This window comes from Odocoileus virginianus, chromosome 32, assembly GCF_023699985.2.
Source record: "Odocoileus virginianus isolate 20LAN1187 ecotype Illinois chromosome 32, Ovbor_1.2, whole genome shotgun sequence".
Lineage (NCBI taxonomy): Eukaryota > Metazoa > Chordata > Mammalia > Artiodactyla > Cervidae > Odocoileus > Odocoileus virginianus.
This window is the reverse complement of record NC_069705.1, coordinates 22,253,259-22,274,221: the sequence shown is the minus strand read 5'-3', so window position 1 is coordinate 22,274,221 and position 20,963 is coordinate 22,253,259. Positions and strand designations below refer to the sequence as shown.

Here is a 20,963-nt window from a genome sequence, read left to right as displayed (position 1 = left end):
CCGGCCCCTCCAACCCGACGCGTGGACCGCCTATTTCCGCTCAGAGATTCTCGGTACTGTCTGCCGCCTAAGGCTGGTTTTCATCCCGGCTCTTCCCGCGACCCCTTTTCTCCCGCGACCGCTGACATGGTCTCAGCCACAGCGGCACTGCCCTGGGCGCGAACTCGTGTGCGGTGCGGGGACCCGGCGCAATGGAAGGGACCAGAGGGGTTCCCCCGCTGGCCCGGCGACACCGGCGCAGAGAACGTGCCTGCCGGGAGCATCCACAGCCCGCCAGCCGGTCTGGGGAAGTGAGGAGGGGGCGGGGAGGCGGGAGCCGGTCTGGGCTGCACCGGGGTGGGGGCGGGAAGTCCGGGGAGCTTCTCTGCCCTCTTCCCACCTTCTGAACAGGGGCTCTCCTGACCTGCGCGGAACCCCCTCTGCACCTCCGCCGCTCCGCGGGGTCCCCTCGCCGCACCCTTTCTCCACCGAGAAGGGTTGGCTGGCAGGAGCGTTCAGGCTGACAGTTTGCCCCTCTGTTGTGGACACAGCTTTAAAAAAGCGAAGAGCACCGCTGCAGTGCCTATTAAAACCAAAAGAGAAACAACTTAAAAAAAAAAATCCACAAAATCATTTAAATGTCCCGCTCACGGTAAATGAAACAGCAGGAAAGGGGGCAATGCTTGGGAGCATCCTTTCTTTTTATTCTTCACGCTTCTTTCCCTCCCAGGCGTTTTCTCTTGCTTCAGAGAGTTGTCTCTCATACTAGAGATTCAGTTCAGATGGACTAAAGAGTCCATCTGTTCAGGTGTGGACTTTTAGAGGTACCCTCACCAGCTGGGAGAACTTCACTAGTAGGGTTTCCCCAGAAATATCAGGGAAACGGATTTTGCCCAGGAGGAGGAAAGGATGGGAGAAATCCCCTGTAGAGGGCAAAAGTTTCTGTCTGCAGCCTGCTCTCTCTGCCCGGAGCCTAGAGCTCCAGCATGCCCACCCAGGAGCCCAGTTCTCCTGGGAGATGCACCCCAGATCCCTATGCCAAACGCATAGGAGAGCAAGGAGTCAGAGAGGACTGGCCCTGCCTCTCACTGTAGATCAAGGGCTGGTGGGGGGGCGGGGGATGATCACAGGAACTAAGACATCATTTCTTTTAAGACATGGAGTTTGTTGGGGAAAAGTTAAATAGGGAGGAGACAGATTTGCTGCTCTAGTTAAAGTTGGGAAACAATAAGTTTGTGTTATGGCCAAGGTCACCATCCGTAGACCATGGCCTGGAAAAGAGGTCTCCTATAATCTCTATGTTAACCTAAGGTAGGACTCAATGACTTTGTGATTGAAAGATCTTGTTGCCTTTTCCGAAGCATCCCAGCCTCTTGGGAGAAGGGTAGGTTTTATATGAGATGCAAAAGAGGCCACATGAGCAAGCTTATTCTTGTGGGAAATATAAGGGGAAAATGATTTGGGGGGGATCGCTTTCCCTGATATTCCATTAGTTTCCTGCTAGTTTATCTCCCTCTGAATCCTGGCATCACTGATTTTTTTTTAAATCAGCGAAAGAGCAAATCCACAGTGAAAACTTCTGTTTAGTTCAGTAGAAGATCCCACCTTAACCTCGAAACTACTACACACTTATTCAGGGCTTCTCACAGCCAGAATGTGCTAGACTGGGTGGATAAGCCACAAAAGGTGAGGGAATGTTTTGGCAATGACCCACTAAGAAGAGATGAAGGGATGTTAGAGGCAAAGATCTGTGGAGGGTGCTGAAAAATTATGAGGGCCAAGCTGCTGTGGGAAGTCAAAACTGGCAAGAGAGGAAAGGTAGTCAAGCCTTATAGAAAACATTGAGATCCTCCTGTTTGGGAAATAAAATTTGTGTTGTCATGTTTGGCTTCACTTCTGGAACAAGGGGACTTTAACACACACTCTGGAATATATACTTTGTAAAGATGGGTGAACTACATGTGCAAACACTTGTCTGAATTACCTCTTATCAGAGGAAATCATTGGCTTGGAATTTCTAGACCATTGTAGTTGAAGTTATTTTCTGGTGGCTTCCTGCTGAAGGGCCCCTCATGTAGTAACTGGAGAGAGGGGAGAAAAAAAAGCTGCGGATACTTATTTTTTGACATCATTTGCTTCTTGACTATGATCCAAAGATGCTTACTTTAAGACAGATCCACGTAAGTACTTTGGTTTCTGGGATGCTTTAAATACATGAAATGAAAAACAACGTTCACTGGGATTTGATGGATAAACAAATGTACATAATACTGCAAGAATTCCATTTAGCTTAGTTTTAGATCATTAGTGTCATTAGTTGAACCTGCTCACCCCAGGTCTTAGGGAAGGAAGATTCTGCTAATTCTTCTTCTTTGTGCCAAACTATTTTCTCTTTTTGAGGTTAAAAAACAAACATACATTTTTTGCTATGTTGGATGTGTGGATACTGATATTTAAAGTACTGTTTAGTAAATAATGTTGTCCTATGCAAGTTTCTAAACTAAAGGTAAGCTTCAGTAATTAGGTGCTAAGCCACTGCTGTCATTATTATAAAACTAAATGTAATCTGCATATTACAAGATTTACAGGTGGAAAACTAACATGTTATGTGTATAAAACTTGCTAATGAAGACAAGCATGTTTCATCTTCTCTTCTGCACCCAAGTGCCTGATGAAATAGATCCGTGTTGAAAGGAGAGTGTTGTTCTCACTCAAAGTATTCTGGTCTTGCTTTTCCTTTTGATCTCTACCTGTTTCTTTCTCCAATAAATATATAACTTTATGCTGGATTTTGCCCTGGTGTTTGTTTTTCAAGAAGAAACAGCATCAAACAACCCAGCATATGAGTGACTGCTTTGCAAATGTGGGTGTTAATGAATATTGATATTAGAGACAGCACCCTCTACCCTGGAATATATGAGTTACAGAGTACTTTTAGTAGCTGATAATTGACAGAATAACTGAAGCTTTTATTTTAGCTCTGGGGTTGCCCTCTTTTAAGCTACGTATCTTATGCACTGCAACAGAGAATGCCACTAATTTACAGAGCTGGCACTTATACATTTGCTTTTTGCAGTGTTTGTTTGTGAGATATCAGGCTGAATAAATAGTATGTTTAAGTAACCCATACGTCTTTGGCAATTCTTTTACTTTGCTTTTGAAATATGAGCTTTAATTCATTTCTGTTAATTTAGCAATCAAGAAATTAGGCTTTCAGATGCTAAGCATATATTTGTGAATAACTGTAATTTGCTTTGAGATCAAAAACATAAAACATATCAGGAGGACATTACAACTTTAGCAGTATTATTTGATACCACTTTTATTTGTCAGAATTGTTCCTTTAACAGGATGATTAACTAGAAGTTAAAATCGAATTTTTCCATTACTTGCATAACATAAACAATATGCTTCTGGAATATTTTCCTAATTATCATTTAATGTACAAAAATTATAAACTGTATAGTTAATCCTAAGGTGCATAAGACAATTTTTCAATAAATATAATTGTACTTGTTTGAGTTAATTAAATGTAGTCCAGTCACTGTTGCTTAATTTTATCTCTTCAATTTAAATAAAATTCCATCTACCAAGAGCTTGAAACTTGCCCTAGATAGGCAAGGTACAAGCTTCCCTGAATAATACAATTAGGTCATTAAGAAAGTACAGTGCTTGGGTGAGATAATCTAGCCAAAAAACAACTAAGTGTTTAAACAAGTAGTTGATCAAACACTGAGGAGATCTTAAACCAAGTCTCATAGTACATTATTCTATAATTTCAATCAAAAAGAGAGTTGACACTTAGAAGAATTCTAAAAATATTTTTCGTTTGTTTGTTTGTTTCATCAATAAGACACTCAGCCCAGGAAAGTCAGCTTGCTGCCGTGTTAGGAGGCTTTGTGATAACTGTAAGTAGGTGGTATTTTTTTGTTAGTCATTCCATAGTGAAAAATAGTACTGTCCAACCAATGTCATATTTTTAGCAACCTGCCTTATATATTCATTTCTTGGCTTAGAATAAGGAAACATGATTGTGACTACTGAATTATTTGACCTCTTTCACATGTAAATGAATTATAAATTCTGACCATCCAGGTCAAGTTCCAGTTCTCTTTTGACGACAGGGAGCAGTCACCAAGATTGAGAAATAATTAAAGTTGATTTCTTTGTATTCAGAATATAGACTTGTTTCATTGACGTTGAAGTAAACTTCAAGGAGCAATAGGGAAACAGTTGCTTTTTATATAGCTTAGGAGGTGTGAGGGGCTTCCCTGGTGGTCAGAGGGTGACGAATTGGCCTGCAGTGCAGCAGACGTGAGTTCGATCCCTCAGTTGGGGAGATCTCCTGAAGGAGATGGCTATCCACTCGAGTATTCTTGCCTGGAGAATCCCATGGACAGAGGAGCCTGGTGGGTTACAGTCCATGGGGTCTTGGAGTCGGACAAAACTGAGCAAATGAGCACACACTTACACAAGTGGGACGCGGGAACATTTTTGATATAAATGGTAAGAGAATTAAGAAAAATACATTTGAGGGAAGTTGTGCAAATAACAATTTTAGAAACCTTCAGTAGCCCCTGTCATCACTAAGGCTATACTCTAGTCTCTGTACTGGCTATTATAGCTTTGCTGATCTCCAGACTTTAGCAAATGAAAATACATCAAATTTTGAAGGTCCAGTGAAAAAGAATATTTTAAGATTTATGGACTCAAAATCATAGCTCTACAAGATGGCTTAATGCTGTAAGACAATAAATCAACATGTCTTTTGGGGCTTTCCTTTTATGTAATATTTAGTGAGGTGTTTCTCATACTTGTATTGGAATTTCAGCTAAAATACGATGTGGCAGAGCTTACAACTTTAAGTTCCTAAGGAAAATAACCATGTACTTTTGTTCAAATCTCTGTGAAGTTTTTGTGTATATACATTTAAATAGGTAAGTACATAAATGAATAAACATTTTGTGTCAAAATATGTTTATAACTTTAATTGTTTAGAATTGTGCTTGAGAAACAGTTAACCTTCATTTCTTTGCATCCAGAAAATAGATTTGTGATAAAATTCTTAGTTTCTAAATCTATGTGACAAAGTAAACTGCTTCATTTTATACAAGTACAGATTTTAACATACTAACATATAAGTTTTTATTTTACTCTAATGCTCTTCTTTCTCTTGGTAAATGTTTAGAAGCCTGAGGTAATCTTATATCCTAAATGAAACTTACCAGACACTTCTAGGCCAACCACAGAATGAACAAACTTAAGGATTCCTGTGCCTCCAAGAGAATTACAGAGATTTCCATCCTAAAAATTAAAAATTGCATCAAGTATCTTGAGAGTTTCCTTGATATTCCTAAATGGTATTTTTAGAGATTGACTCTAAAAAATATTGTAAGCCCTGATCTGGTTTTAGCACATTTATACTGCTTTGTTGGAATTAAATAGGTTGTATAGAGTCTTCTATGCCAAGTGGAGATCAGAAACCTTTAAAAAATGTTTTTTCATTATCCAGCCAGAAAAGCTTTAATTGCCATGGCAATGCCCATCAGTGGAACAGGAGCTGAAGTTTCAGCCTTAGTTATTAGTTGAAACCATCACCCCACACTAAAGATGAAGTTCAGTGGCATTTGGAAGTCAGAGACACCCCAATGTACTAAATCTCTCACTCCAAATCCAACAGCTTGTAACGTTTAAGGAGCTTGACTTGTGTGGTGAGAGGGGCACAGGTCTGGTTGAAGGAGTGCTTAGAAGACCTTGTTTAAAGCCTGGCTTTGCCATCACCGGTAGGCGGCTCCTTGTGTGTATTACAGCCATTCTCTGCCTCCGGTCTCAGGTAATGGTGGCATTGCAGGGTGGAAGTTGGATGTGATTTCTAGGTCTTGTTGTAATCACTTTTAGCCACAACTAAAGAACTTGTTCAAACAGTGTCTTCTAAACAAGTACAATACCTAATACTGATAAAAGGGGAACAGGTCTAGTTGGGACAGGAGAGGTTGAGGGCTCTATCAGCCCACTTCTCCTTTGGCCCTGCACTTGACCCCAGGACATTTCCTAGACCTGTGAGACTGAAGAACACAAAGTCAGAACCTCAAGACCAGCTGATCTCTATCTTCCAAGTCTCAGAGTCTAGGGCTCTGAAAACGCTTTTTTGAGAATGACATTTTTGTGCCCCCCCCCAGAAAAAAATCATTTCCAAATCAATAAATAAAAGTAATATAGCTCCTTTTATTCCCCCAATATAGCCTTGTTTGGACAGCATAATAAGTTTTTTGAATATTGTATTCTCATTTAAGGGTACCAGAATGGGGACTCAGAAAAATCTAGTGAAAATGCTTAAGATCACAGGGTGAATAAATAAAGAAATCAGAACTCAAAGATGTGCTTTTTATATCCAAATACTATGTTCTTATTTATGGGCAAAAATTCCAGGATACTTGCAAAACTTCTGATAGTAACGGTTTCTCACTGAATTTCTCTAACATTCTTGTTTCTAAGAAAACTGAAATATTTGAGCTATAGTCATAGTATTTACACTTTCTACATGATTATTCACAGTTTTAATTTCTTACTGATATGCTCATTCATAATCAGTTACTTTGGGCCAAATTATTAGTGGTTGATGTTTGTGAATAAAATGTTAGAGGAAGTGATAATTATATCATGAATTTAGGTCACTGAATAAGTTTTATAACCTTGTACCAATCTTTTAAAATAAACTCTACATATTTTATCTAGTTCTATGAATCACTTGAGTGATTGAATCACTATGAATTCAATTACTCTTGAATCACTGCAAATAATTTTGGTTTTGTTAGGGCCATAAATTGGATTTTACCTCCAATCTGGCTTTGGCATGCCACCTTGTTGTATATTTAGAATTCTTCTTGAAATTGAAAAAAATAGATCTGAATGATTGTACTTACACTAAAATTATTATGTTCTTAGCTTTCATGATGGGCCAAAAACCTGGAAATAAATACCAGATAATTGAATCCATAATCAAACTAAAATCCTCAATGGCAATCTTTGAGATTTAAGATATCAGCAACTACAAATGAAGATATACAGATAACTGAACGTTATTTTGCAAGGACATTTCTTTTATATTCATAAGGGGGTCATTATTGAATAACACCTCTTCTTGAGAAATATTTTTCAAAACATTTGCAAGCCTCAACATTTAAATGTCTAACTAGAAGGTATGATTATATGATAACATATTTTCTGCCTAAGAACCATCATTTTCTCAAAACTCTTCCCTTCAGATCTAGATTTGGGTATCTTCAGAACTAGATTTGGGTATTCTTCTAGAGAATACAACTTCTATTATTTACCAGAGTGACTGGTTAAATGACATGATGAAGAGAATACAACCAAGTTGATTTGAGGTTTGGCTTCTGGGGGAGTGGGGATCAGGTTGGCCTAAACTCTTAGTGCCTTGCACAGCACACTTACTTTGTCATTTCTCAGCTGAATTGTTAATGACTATAAATCAGGGACATTCTGGGTTACTTCTAAATAATTAGAAATGCAACCTTAAATCTAAGAGAGGTAAAAGCCTACCATATTCTTCTTTGCTGGAGACATGTAATACTTCAATTACTAACCCACATGTTATCATTATCTAACTTCTTTTCACACTGGTTTTTAAACTCTCATCTTTGTTTAGAATGGCTAGAAACATACACATTATCTACCTGAGATAAAAGAGCCTTTAATTCTTTCTTGGGTAGAAACAACCAATTCAGCTGCCACAAGGAAGAACATTTTTGTGAAACATGATATAATAAATCAATGTCACGAATGGGAAAATACTGTTATCATTGCAGTTCCACAAGCCTATATCTACTCAGAGTAGTCGAGGGTTTTTAAAATTTAAATCAGAAGAAGAAATTAACTACTCCAAGTAAGAAATTGCTTACCTAAGACTTATTGAATTATATTCTGGGTTTCTACCTCCTTCTCAACATGAGACTCATGAAAGGGAAATACTGTCTAGCCTGAGTACCAGAATTAGTTATGCTTCTGAGCAACCAGTTGGTATTCAGTCTTAGCAATGTTTTTCATCATAAAACTGATTGTGTTTTCTTCTTTGCCTTAGTTGCTAAAATGCTCAGAGGCAAATCTGTGGCTCATCTCTAACACGGACACCTGTGTCTTTACCTAATTCCTGGCCTCATAATACTTTTTCCTTTTCTTCACTGTGCTTAAATACTTTCATAAAGAATTAGTGACTATAATTTTGTATAAATACTCAGAGATTATTAAGACCTCCTTTTGCAGAGACTCAGATATTTTCATAAGATTTCGGTGGACATGCCTTAATATTTCTCATCTCTTCTGAACAGCTTATCTCTCTGTAGGCACTTTCTTCCATTCGTCAGAGGCTACAGATTTTAAAAGGTTTGAATTATCATGCTGTGTGTATCCAGTTATGTTGTGTGCATGATTTCCATTGCATATAATAGCTGTATCACTTGTGGACCTACTTACCACAAAATGAAACCCATGCACATCCAAAGTAAAAGTCCGCTATTTAGCACTTACGTTATCAAGACTTCTATTTGTTCCAAGGCATTCTGTCTTAAGTCATTATTGTTATTTGTTGTTGTTCCAATTTGGCCTTTGTGGAGAATGATTGTCTGCATTTTTAAATCTCTTCATTTCTAATGCTTATTACTTGTGTCTGGTGTGGAGACGTTAATAAAAGAAGAAGTAAATGAGCTCATCTGAATCAGCATTTTATTTATTTATTTTTTTCAGATTCACTTTGCAAAAATCAATGTTTTGATCAGTTGAGTTGCTCTAGGCATCAGAGGCAATTGGACTTCTAGATATTTTATCTCATGAAGTTTCTTAAAGTTCATGCTTTAGTTGTGATTCAAAGATAAGCAGTTCCACGCAGAGTGTTGTGTCTTAATAATAAATGTCCTCATTGTTTAAGCATTCTTGGGAGAAATTTTAAGCATTTAATAATTATGGATGTGATATATACAGCTGGATTAATTAAATACATTTTGGCATGTGACAAGTACAAGTGAAGATCTTTCATTTGTGTCTGCGTCCATTTACTATACAAGCCTTCTTCCCTTTTAGAAATACTGATATGTTTTTAGGTGTGTATTTATTTCACTTATTTCCTAAAACAAGAAGAGCTCTTTGCATGTAATAAATAAAAACAAAACTGACTTTAAAGTGTTTAACATTGACAACTAGTAATTTTTTTCAAAACCTGTTTCATACTTATACACACCTGAAGTGAATTTCAGAAACTTTTGAAAAATATGATTCAAGCATGCCAAAAACATAACATTATCCATGATAGTATTCTATCTCAAATGATTAGTTAATTCTATACTTCAGCTTGATTTAACAGACTTACATAATTATAAAAATATCTGCACACATGCTCAGAGTATAATTTTTGTCTTCTCTGGCTCCTTTTGTGATGTTTAGTGAGATGCACTACCCATCTGATCTTAAACTCCGTGCTCATTCAAAACTATAGACTGTATGCTTGGTGTATTCCAGCCAACACAGCGCAATCAAAATCCTAAAGATTGAAATCTTGTTTTTTATACTTCTTGTTTTACCATGAATAGTATTGGAGTACAAATGAATAAAGATCACAAGAAGAAACATCAACTAAAACTTGGGAAAGTTATCAGCAGTTTAAAGCTTAATTGAAAAAGAAAGAATGACTCTAAGTAAACGAAATAAACATGATACTCCTACCCCAAGCAAACATTTGACTTAATTGGTAATTCTGTCTCTTTGATTTAAATGTTCCTATGTCTAAATTAATACATTACAAAACTTATGATTCACTGTGGTGTTAGTAGATACAAGTCTTAAAACTCTTTGATAGATTGCATTATCGAATTCCTAGCAAGAATGTGTCTTTTTTTATATTTTCAATGGAAATGCAGTATATGAACTCTTACCAGTTTTATCTTTCACTCTCTTTTTCTCACTTTTCATCTTCAGCTGCAGATTTCCTGCTGCCTGAGACTTTGTTCATGATATTTTTTGATTCCTTCTTTTTACATTTTTTTCTAGTTAGTCTTATCTACTCATCAGTTCAGTTCAGTTGAGTTCAGTCGCTCAGTTGTGTCTGACTCTTTGCGACCACATGGACTGCAGCAGGCCAGGCCTCCCTGTCCATCACCAACTCCCGGAGTTTACTCAAACTCATTATCTACTCCTAGCATCTGTTTTTACTTACAAGGAGATGACGCACTGTAATGCACACCCATCTTACACCTTTAACTTGAGGAAACTGCATTTGCTCCTCTCTGTCAACAATCTATTCTAGAAATTTTTACCTGGATGTTTCACACCCACCTCAGCCTAACAACACTTTTTTTGTTGATTTAGTGTGTAACTGTACACTTAGGCACTCCCGCTGGTGCCCTGGGATCCTCTTCTTTGGATCACATTGACCTGTCTCACTCATCTAATTGATCAGCCGGTCCATCAAACCGCATTGTCAGCGTTTTCCCTTTCTTTACTTTCTGTTAAAACCCTAGATCAAATTCTCATCTTCTCTCTTCTGAACTTTTGTTGAATATTTTCTTATTCTTGCAGTGATGCTGATCACATTGCAGTGAATTCTAATGTGATGCTGCAGATGTGGCCTGAGGGTTAGGGGTTTAGTTGGAATCACTGTTAAGGAATTTATACTTTCCTTTTCTAATTCTTAGTAAGTCATCTCATAAGAAGTTGTGAAATATTGGAAACTGGGGCACATTGGCTAGGCCTGAAGCTGAATGGAGAGGGACTCAGAAGTTCCTAGAAATGCATAAAAGTACTCTCAAAATGAAGACAAGATGGTTTCTGGAAGCTAGACTTGACCATAGCTACTGATTAATTATTATTAATTATGACTAAGATGTTTGAGTTGGAAAAAAGGGAGCTACAGATTATTGGTAGATAATAGTGACTCACTTTATAGTCTTTTTTTGTGTATATCTTGAAATCACATTACACTATTCCGGAACCATGAATTACATTTGACAGTTTCCTTAGTGGATTTTCTGTATTTTTGACAGTGTGATCAGATAACTTATAGTCAGTAATGTTTCTATGTCTCTGGGAATTTGGCAGTTCTATCTCTGAGAGGTGGCCCAAAGCCTGAATGCTAATAGAGGAAACCGCCTAACTAGGCAGAGAGGCATAGAAAAATTATGAAGAAATCTCAATAGATATAGGCTAAGGTGTTTGTATTCTGAAATGCGCATCACAGCTAATGAACATGGTTGGTTATTGATCTGTAAATCTCAGCTGTTGGTTAGATGGCTTTGCAGATATTTTATTCTTTATATCCTTAGTCTTTCAGTAAAAGCTGTGTAGTCTTCATAGCTAAGTCTTAAGAAGTTCTATGAGACTTATAGTATGGGCAAATAAGAGTAAGGTAACATAAATATGCATATTTAAAAGTAGGACTGAGGAACCTGGATCTAACTGAAGATGGCAGGTGGTAACAATGGCTAGTGAGGGATTGCCTAAGAAAATGTAACTTGTACGAATGGAAGAGTCCAGGAAACAAGATCTATTCATGGTTCTTCAAAGGGAGATTATTCCTTATTAAGGAACCAGCCAGGTTCTTGACTCTCTATAACTGATCTTCTTTGCTTAGCCTATTCAACAAGCAATCTTCATTCCACAATTCCAGGCTTCCCTTTTAGAATAAGATAATTTCTAGAGCCAGACATCCTGGAATGTGAAGTCAAGTGGGCCTTAGAAAGCATCACTACAAACAAAACTAGTGGATGTGATGTAATTCCAGTTGAGCCATTTCAAATCCTGAAAGATGATGTTGTGAAAGTGCTGCAGTCAATATGCCAGCAAATTTGGAAAACTCAGCAGTGGCCACAGGACTGGAAAAGGTTAGTTTTCACTCCAATCCCTAAGAAAGGCAATGCCAAAGAATACTCAAATTATCGCACAATTGCACTCATCTCACATGCTAGTAAAGTAATGCTCAAAATTCTCCAAGCCAGGCTTCAGCAATATGTGAGCCATGAACTTCCAGATGTTCAAGCTGGTTTTAGAAAAGGCAGAGGAACCAGAGATCAAACTGCCAACATCTGCTGGATCATTAAAAAAGCAAGAGAGTTCCAGAAAAACATCTATTCCTGCTTTATTGGCTATACCAAAGCCTTCGACTGTGTGGATCACAATAAACTGTGGAAAATTCTGAAAGAGATGGGAATACCAGACCACCTGACCTGCCTCTTGAGAAACCTGTATGCAGGCCAGGAAGCAACAGTTAGAACTGGACATGGAACAACAAACTGGCTCCAAATAGGAAAAGGAGTACGTCAAGGCTGTATATTGTCACCCTGCTTATTTAACTTATATGCAGAATGCATCATGAGAAACGCTTGGCTGGAAGAAGCACAAGCTGGAATCAAGATTGCCAGGAGAAATATAAATAACCTCAGATATGCAGATGACACCACACTTATGGCAGAAAGTGAAAGAGGAGAGTGAAAAAGTTGGCTTAAAGCTTAACATTCAGAAAACTAACATCATGGCATCTGGTCCCACCACCTCATGGGAAATAGATGGAGAGACAGTGGAAACAGTGTCAGACTTTATTTTTTTGGGCTCCAAAATCACTGCAGATGGTGACTGCAGCCATGAAATTAAAAGATGCTTACTCCTTGGGAGGAAAGTTATGACCAACCTAGATAGCATATTAAAAAGCAGAGACATTACTTTGCCAACAAAGGTCCATCTGGTCAAGGCTATGGTTTTTCCAGTGGTCATGTATGGATGTGAGAGTTGGACTGTTAAGAAAGCTGAGAGCTGAAAATTGATGCTTTTGAACTGTGGTGTTGGAGAAGACTCTTGAGAGTCCCTTGGACTGCAAGGAGATCCAACCTGGGTGTCCATCCTGAAGGAGATCAGTCCTGGGTGTTCATTAGAAGGACTGATGCTGAAGCTGAAACTCCAGTACTTTGGCCACCCCATGTGAAGAGTTGACTCATTGGAAAAGACCCTGGTGCTGGGAGGAATTGGGGGCAGGAGGCGAAGGGGCTGACAGAAGATGAGATGGCTGGATGGCATCACCAACTCAATGGGCATGAGTTTGAGTAAGCTCCGGGAGCTGGTGATGGACAAGGAGGCTTGGCGTGCTGCGATTCATGGGGTTGCAAAGACTTGGACACAACTGGGCGACTGAACTGAACTGAACTGAATAGTTTTAGCTCCTCACCTGCTTAAAAGCCTTTGTTCATTCCCTGTTGTTTATTTTATAATCCATTTTCTTCAGCATGATACAACATGATATAGAGGTTGCTCTATGACCACTTTCTTACCTGCTTTCCAATACACACACACACACACACACACACACACGCATGGCCTGTGACGTCTTAGTTCCTTGACCAGGGATCAATCCTGCACCCCCTGCATTAGAAGTGTGGAGTCTTAACCGCTGTACCATCAGAGGAGTCCCCAAAGTAAGCTTTAAAAGATACTTTTGTTTATTTTTTTCTCACTATAAAGTGTTAGTTCCTTGAAGGTAGTGATCTTGTTTGATCACTCTATTCCCAGAGCAGGCTTCCCTGGTAGCTCAAACAGGAAAGAATCTGCCTGCAAATGCAGGAGACCCAGAGTCTAAATGGATGCCTATCATATAGTAAAGATTTAGAAGTTGTATTAAATGAATGAAAGAATGAATAATTGAATGAATGAGCAAGCTTGTGTAGGGCAATCTGGTGTGAGGTCCTGCATTATCAGAGAACAGAATTAAAAACTCATAATTGTAACATAGAGGAAGGCATGGGAAAAGGAGTAGTTGAATTCTGTAAGTGGGTAAAGTTAGTTGGGGAAATTGACCTAATTTATGAATTCATTTATGATTATTTCTATGCTAGATTTGTAGCAGTATAGGACAAATCTAGAATAGTCTGTCTTTCTGTGTCACGGGTTTGGCCTGCTCTACCATTAAGGATGGACTTCTGGCAACCTTCTTCCAATTTCTTGAGTCCAACTACTTTACTATTACTAATAGGGCCATGGTGAGACATCTGACCCAGTGGGACCAATTAAATTCTTCCTCCACGGTATATGGATGAAATAACTGGACTTCAACCCTATTGGATCCAATATTCACTTTTAATGGCAAATAATTTTTATAAATCCTGCTTTAAAATTATCTCATAAAATACTTTGATAATACAATATAACTTACTTGCAAATAATTTTTACAAAGCCCCCTCTAGAATTCTCTTACAAATGCTTTGATAGTATAACCTTCTTGCACATAATTTTGAAAATATCATGCCCTAATTGCAATATAAAGGAGAAGTAAAAGGAAATGAGAGAGGAAAGCATGATCTGTTGAAGTTCCATTATTTCAGAATATAAATGCTAGGATAGAGTGAATGCAAAAGCTACAATTTCAAATTGACAAGATGTGTATTCCACCCAAATTCCATGAGTGGTTTTTCCTCATGATTGATATATTTTTGAAGTTGTAAGCATCTCTCAGTAAATTCTGAACAAAGTAAAATACAGCACTCTTACCATGTACATAGATGTTGTATTCCTGGACAGCTCTTTAGTTGTGTAAGAATTTATTAACTTTTATTTTATAATGTGTAAAAATGTGTAAAATGGACTGGGATTCAAGGCCCAGTGGCACTCAACTGTTCCACTCATTGCCAGGATTTAGCCTTGCACTCCGCCCCCACCCCCCACCCCCATGGCCAAATCACTGTGAAAGTCAAAAATGTCAATACATTTCAAGTTTTTGTTCTAGGGGGAAGTATTGCCCCTGGTGGAATTTATTGGTTTAGCTGTTGATAAAGTAGACTTTTTTTTGGTTTGTTTTTTAGCATTGCTAGAATTTTAAATGGTTGGAAAGTAAGCTTCTAGTTGACTAAGTGCAGTGCACAGTGGTGGACTCCGCTGCTGAAAAAGAATGAAAACCAACAGAGAGGAGAGAAAGAGTTCCATTCCTTCTGGAGTCCTATGACATTGCACTGAAAACAAATTTTGCTTTTTACTTCTCTTCCATCTCATACATACATTAGGTTATTTTGATTTCTCTCCTTTTCAATGCAAATAACCTGTTTTAATATATCCCTTTATTCTTAAATCCAGAGGAAGTTTGGGACTTCTACTTCTTGAAGCAAATAAGATTATTTCAATGTATGACAGTTTATGCAATTTTCTAAAAGCATACATCCTAGTTGAGTCTTAATGATCCAGAAACTGGAAGTTTAGGACCTGACTTGTCTCTGATTGAAATCAGAATTGCCCAGACTATTAGAGGTGAAGGTGAGGCAGGACCCACTGGCCAACATACCGTGACTTTGATGTCTTCATACCCTTTCTTTTTAGTCCTCCTTCATCACTGCTGTAGATAGCTGTTATTAAGACAATGTATTTGCTGCTTTATCTATGGTTCTCACACCTTATGGAATAGGACCATATAACAAGAAGTTTGGAGTAAGACTTTATTTTTGTAAACATTGGCTTATTTAAAGAGAGCTATAAAAATGACTTATGAAATCCCAGTTCCACATCCATTAGCTCAAAAACCTCTGGCTTTAGTATATAGCTTAGACTATTTGAGAATAGTGATTTTCTCCTTTTATTTCAACTGCTAAAAATGTTTGTAGGCATGAATGTTTTCTATTTGTTCTTGAAATTATTTTTAGATTCATATTTGTCAGTTATAAGTTTATATTACACTTATGTATATTTCAAAGGCATTGTTAAAACCATATGTAGGTTATGTACTCATAAAAGTTACATTGAACAAAATGAATACATTTTATATTTTACATCTCTTTACAACTGCTGTCAAATTATTTTTATGTTAAATTTTGTTTTATCTCAAAGATTTAGAAAAGGGCATTACACATAGTAGGTGCTTAATAAAAATTTGTCAAATTAATTAACTTTAAGTGAAAGTTGTTTTCTAGTATTAATCTTACTGCTTTTCCTCCAAATTCATTATGAGACACAGGTAAGTATGTGATTAGAAATGATCTTTGTGCTCAGGACAGATTTCTCCTTAGTTGAAGCACCTGTTTCACTCAGTATTCATCTAGATGAGGTGGATAATAGTCAGTGGTGGTAAATAAGTCATTCATTCGGGCTCCCAAGACACTTGCACTTCAGTGTCATACAACTATTGGGATAAACACATCATACTTCATCCTGGAGTAATGTTCCTATCACCATCTGACAGTCATAGAAAGAAAAACCATACCTTTCCCAAAGGACCATTCTATTGAACTTGGCAATCAATCTTGATCCATGAGTAATAGGAAATAAATGATAGTATATAGAAGGAGAACCTGCAGTAGAAGCTTTGCATCAGATGCATCAGAGTCTATAGATTATATTGACTCGGTAATATATTTTAACAGACAAATCAAGATTTTTAGTTTGCATTTTGCCCAAATTACACACTTCCTTGTTTATGTGAACTATGTCAAAACAAAACTGTTTTGGAGAAATAAAAGAAAAAGTCAAGGAGAATAGGACCATGATAGTCACCCACACATACCATCTCTGATAGAGTTCAGTCCAGGGAATGTTAAACTCTGAAAAGAAATGAATTTAAATAATGACAAATAAATATATTATGAAGACAGCCACCCACTTAGCCAAGTATCTTGTACAAAAAGTACTTAATACATAATTATTGAACAGAGCTTGATCTGAGCACAGAAGATCTTTGTTTTCCTAATCATAGAAAAATTCCTAATCATGGAAATGAGTTTCAGGCTTCTTATTGAAGAAGAAAACTAATACTACCTAATAGCTTTTGAGAAGCCAATATTAACTTATTTTTTCAACTTTTTATTTTGTATAGAAGTATAGCTGATTAGCAGTGTTATGACAGTTTCAGGTGAATAGCGAAGGGATCAGTCATACATATATACATATCTATTCTTCCCTCAAACACCTGTCTCATCTAGGCTGCCACATAACATTGAGCAGAGTTCCCTGTGCTATCCGGTAGGTCCTTGTTGATTATCCATTTTAAATACATGTGTGTACATTTCAGTCTCAAACTCCCTATCCCTACCTCCTACTTCCCCCCTTGTTAACCTTAAGTTTGTTCTTTAAGTCTATGAGTCTGTTTCTATTTTATAAATGACTTCATCTGTATCATTTCTTTTTAGATTCTGCGTATAAGGGATATCATATGATGTTTCTCTCTCTCTGTCTGACTTACTTCACCCAGTAAGACGATCTCTAGGTCCATCCATGTTGATGCAAATGGCATGATTTATTCTTTTTAATGGATGAGTAATAATCCATTGTATTTATGTACCATATCTTCCTTGTCTGTTCCTCTGTCGATGGATGTTTAGATTGAGAAGCCAGTTTTAGCACTCTCTCTCTGCTCCGCTTTGGAGCCTGTTGACACAGATTCATTCCCAGCTCCACTTGTGAGCTGTATGAACCTGGCAATGTTAGTTTCTTAAAAACTTCATTAAATGCGATGCCCACAAATAGCAAAACTGGATTCATAATTGTACCTACCCTGTATAGGTTGTAAGACTATAATGAGATAGTTATGCGGGTAGGGTAATCAATGCTTGGCATGGAGCTATCTATCTATATCTCAATTATTATTTCATTATTATTTACATGACATTCATGAGAGTGGGCAAGCACAAGGGAAACATTATTGAGATGTAAAAAAAATGAGTGTATTCACCTGTGAAGGATGGCAGTTCCACCCTGGATAGAAGCTGATGAGCAGGCTGCAGGGGACAATATTGCCAGCTGGCCATGTAAAATCTAGCGTTGGATGAGACTTAAGTGTTGGTCTTTTCATGGCTGTATGGTAGAACTAAATGCAAGTGCTTGAGTTTAATAATATCAAAAGCTCTCCAAAGGTTCTTAACTGCCTAAAGGCAGCTTTTAATTTTAAACACTGAGAAAAGTCAATCAGCCTACACCTAAAAATATGCATTGGAATGTGTTTTGCATGCATTAAAACCTAATTTCACATCTCACCAGTTTAACTACTTTTTTACTCAACTAGTCTCAGATACTGGCTATTTTATTTATTTGTAATAGAGCACATAGCTTGTTTAAATGTACACAGGCCTGCATTAAATGGCTATTCTGCCTATTTGTATGCATGCTTTCAGCAATGATATTTCCTTGAGATATTTTAAAATCTAAAGGCTTTCCTCAGAAACTTAAGAAAAATTATATACCATAAATAAGTTCTCTCTCAACCCATTGGGGAAAACAAAATCTAATAGAATAGAAAAACAAAATTTTATTAAAATACGTTTATATTGCATAAAAATGGTCTATATTTTACATAGAATTTATTGCATGTATGTTTACCAAAGTAAAATTAAAATGACACTTTTATTTGTTCTTGTATGCAGAGCACTTCAATATGCAGAGCCTTTGTTTTGTAAGCCTTATTGCTATCGCCTTGCTCTGCTTGAAGACTTTATACAGGAGAATTTCAATTTCTAATTTGTATAAGTAGGCAAGCTAGTCTATTTGTGTATGCTGATATTTCAAAACTGCTAACTGGAAAAATAAATCCCTGCACACTTGGGGGGAAAAAAGAGAGAAAGCATTGTTGGTGATACTTCCTCCATGTTTTTCAGTGTGGAGGTTGGGGCAAGATAGAGCAAGGAGCTTGTTTATAGACCTGCCTAGGTTGGTGTATGGAGGAGACAATGGCACCCCACTCCAGTACTCTTGCCTGGAAAACCCCATGGACGGAGGAGCCTGGTGGGCTGCAGTCCATGGGGTTGCTAAGGGTCGGACACGACTGAGCGACTTCACTTTCACTTTTCACTTTCATGCACTGGAGAAGGAAATGTCCACCCATTCCGGTGTTCTTGCCTGGAGAATCCCAGGGACGGGGGAGCCTGGTGGGCTGCCGACTGTGGGGTCGCACAGATTTGGACAGGACTGAAATGACTTAGCAGCAGCAGCAGCAGGTTCGTGTAATTTGTCATGACTCAGAGTCCAGTCTTCCGGTTCAAGCTGACACTAACACTGAAATTTCCAAGAAGTTAGTTCAGTGAGCTCAATTCTTATCCTGCTTTGTGGGGTTAATATGAGCTGTTATGACGGTCACTTTTTTGATCCTATCAATTTTGTAACATAAGCTTATAAGCAGGACATGACAGCCAAAAGGTAAAAAGAGATTCTATCAGCCTTCCCAAAAGACTGTCTTCAGTGTGATGGTAGAATTCTTTGCCCTTTGGTCTTCCCTCCTGGCCAAATATCTTCCAACAACGTTCTTATAGCCTTGTATGAAAGGGAATAGTTCAAGAAAAGATAAATTCCCTTCTCTCCCAGTTCTAATGTTCTGGTGGTAACTCTATTTCTACTACAGCTGCAATTGTTAGCATATTTTATCTTTTACCTCTTTAAAATACTTGACATTTAGAAGATACAATTCCAGGAATCTAAAGTAACAAGATATTGTCAATATTTTCTTAAACAGTGAGTTGATAGCAGTAGTGATACCCATGCAGTCTTTTTGACAGTGTTCTGGGAATTCTATATAGTGATACAGAACTTGTATATGGTCTTTGATATGGTCAACTTCCTTTAGAACAATTTTGGAATAAAATAGTCCATGAGAACTTCCTTTTTCTTGAAACTGGATATGTCTTTTTCTTCAATCTTATCCCTAGGGAATGAATTACTGGCTCTGGGAAGCTGTTACTAGTAATGGATATCAGAGGAGATGTTCTGGGCACTGCTGGGCAGCCTCAGCTCCATATTTTTCCTGAAGTGCAAGGGTACATTTAAAATGCATTACGAGGAAGGAAGGCTGAGACCAGAGGCAAGTGTGTGCTTTCAGTATTCAAACATAAGGAATGGAAAAGGGCATTCTTGAGAACACAAATGGATTAAGGTTTTCCTGCCTTCAGTTCAGTTCAGTCACTCAGTCGTGTCCGACTCTTTGCGACCCCGTGGACTGCAGCACGCCAGGCTTCCCTGTCCATCACCAACTCCCGGAATTTGCTCAAACTCATGTCCATTGAGTCAGCAATGCCATCCAACCATCTCATCTTCTGTTGTCCCCTTCTCCTTCTGCCTTCCATCTTTCCCAGCTTCAGGGTCTTTTCCAATGAGTCAGTTCTTTGCATCAGGTGACCAGAGTATTGGAGTTTCAGCTTCAGTATCAGTCCTTCCAATGAACATTCATTTCCTGCTTTATCATCATCTTACTTTGTGTATAGACCTGCAACATATTCATTTATTTATTTGGAAAAATGTGTTTAATCAGTTTCCCATCTATATAAGTACATACAGTCCTTTTATGGGTGACTGTTTATTTCTATTCCAGAGCTCAAAACAGGACTGATCAGTTTGGAGGAATTGAACTGCTTTAATGAATGGTTTGGTTCAGCTTGTCTTGGTGATGAAGCTTTATAATTTGGACCAAGAAAGATTACATTTACACCTGTGTTGAAAAAGACTGGTGGCAGCTTTCATGATAGTCTCACATCTAGTTGACTTTATTCATCCTGAATAACCATTAAGTGGCTAAATACAACCATAAACATGTATAGACATCACTAGATAGATAGATATGGTATTTAGCCACAAATCTGAATAAACTTTCCCTGAAGCAAGTAAAACAGTCCTTGTAAAAGTAACAAATTCAGCAAAATTTCAATTGTTTGTGTTATATTCAGATAATGGATTTTTACTGAAACCTTAAATAAGTTTCTTCTTGTGGGTACCAAATGAGATGACTCTCAGGAAAATAATTGTATATGCAGTCTACTTAGAACTACTTTTATAAAGTAGAAAGCTTTACACAAATGCAAAATACCCACCTATTAATCTCTTGAAGAGCAGGGATTATCTTAATTGTAATTCTGATGTGTCTAGTTTAATGCCACAGGATGCTCCTGTCTACTTCAGTCAATTAGAGACTTATAAACTAATTTCTTACAGTGTTTTACATATTCAGTAATCTACATTGTCATTATTTAAAGATGAAA

At 37.7% G+C, this 20,963-nt stretch overlaps 1 protein-coding gene across 1 annotated transcript in view; it reads left to right on the top strand.

Annotated features, from left to right (window-relative positions):
• The window catches only part of SGCZ (sarcoglycan zeta), a 1,064,676-nt gene that overhangs the window by 536 nt on the left and 1,043,177 nt on the right, over positions 1 to 20,963 (top strand). The window lies entirely within an intron of this gene.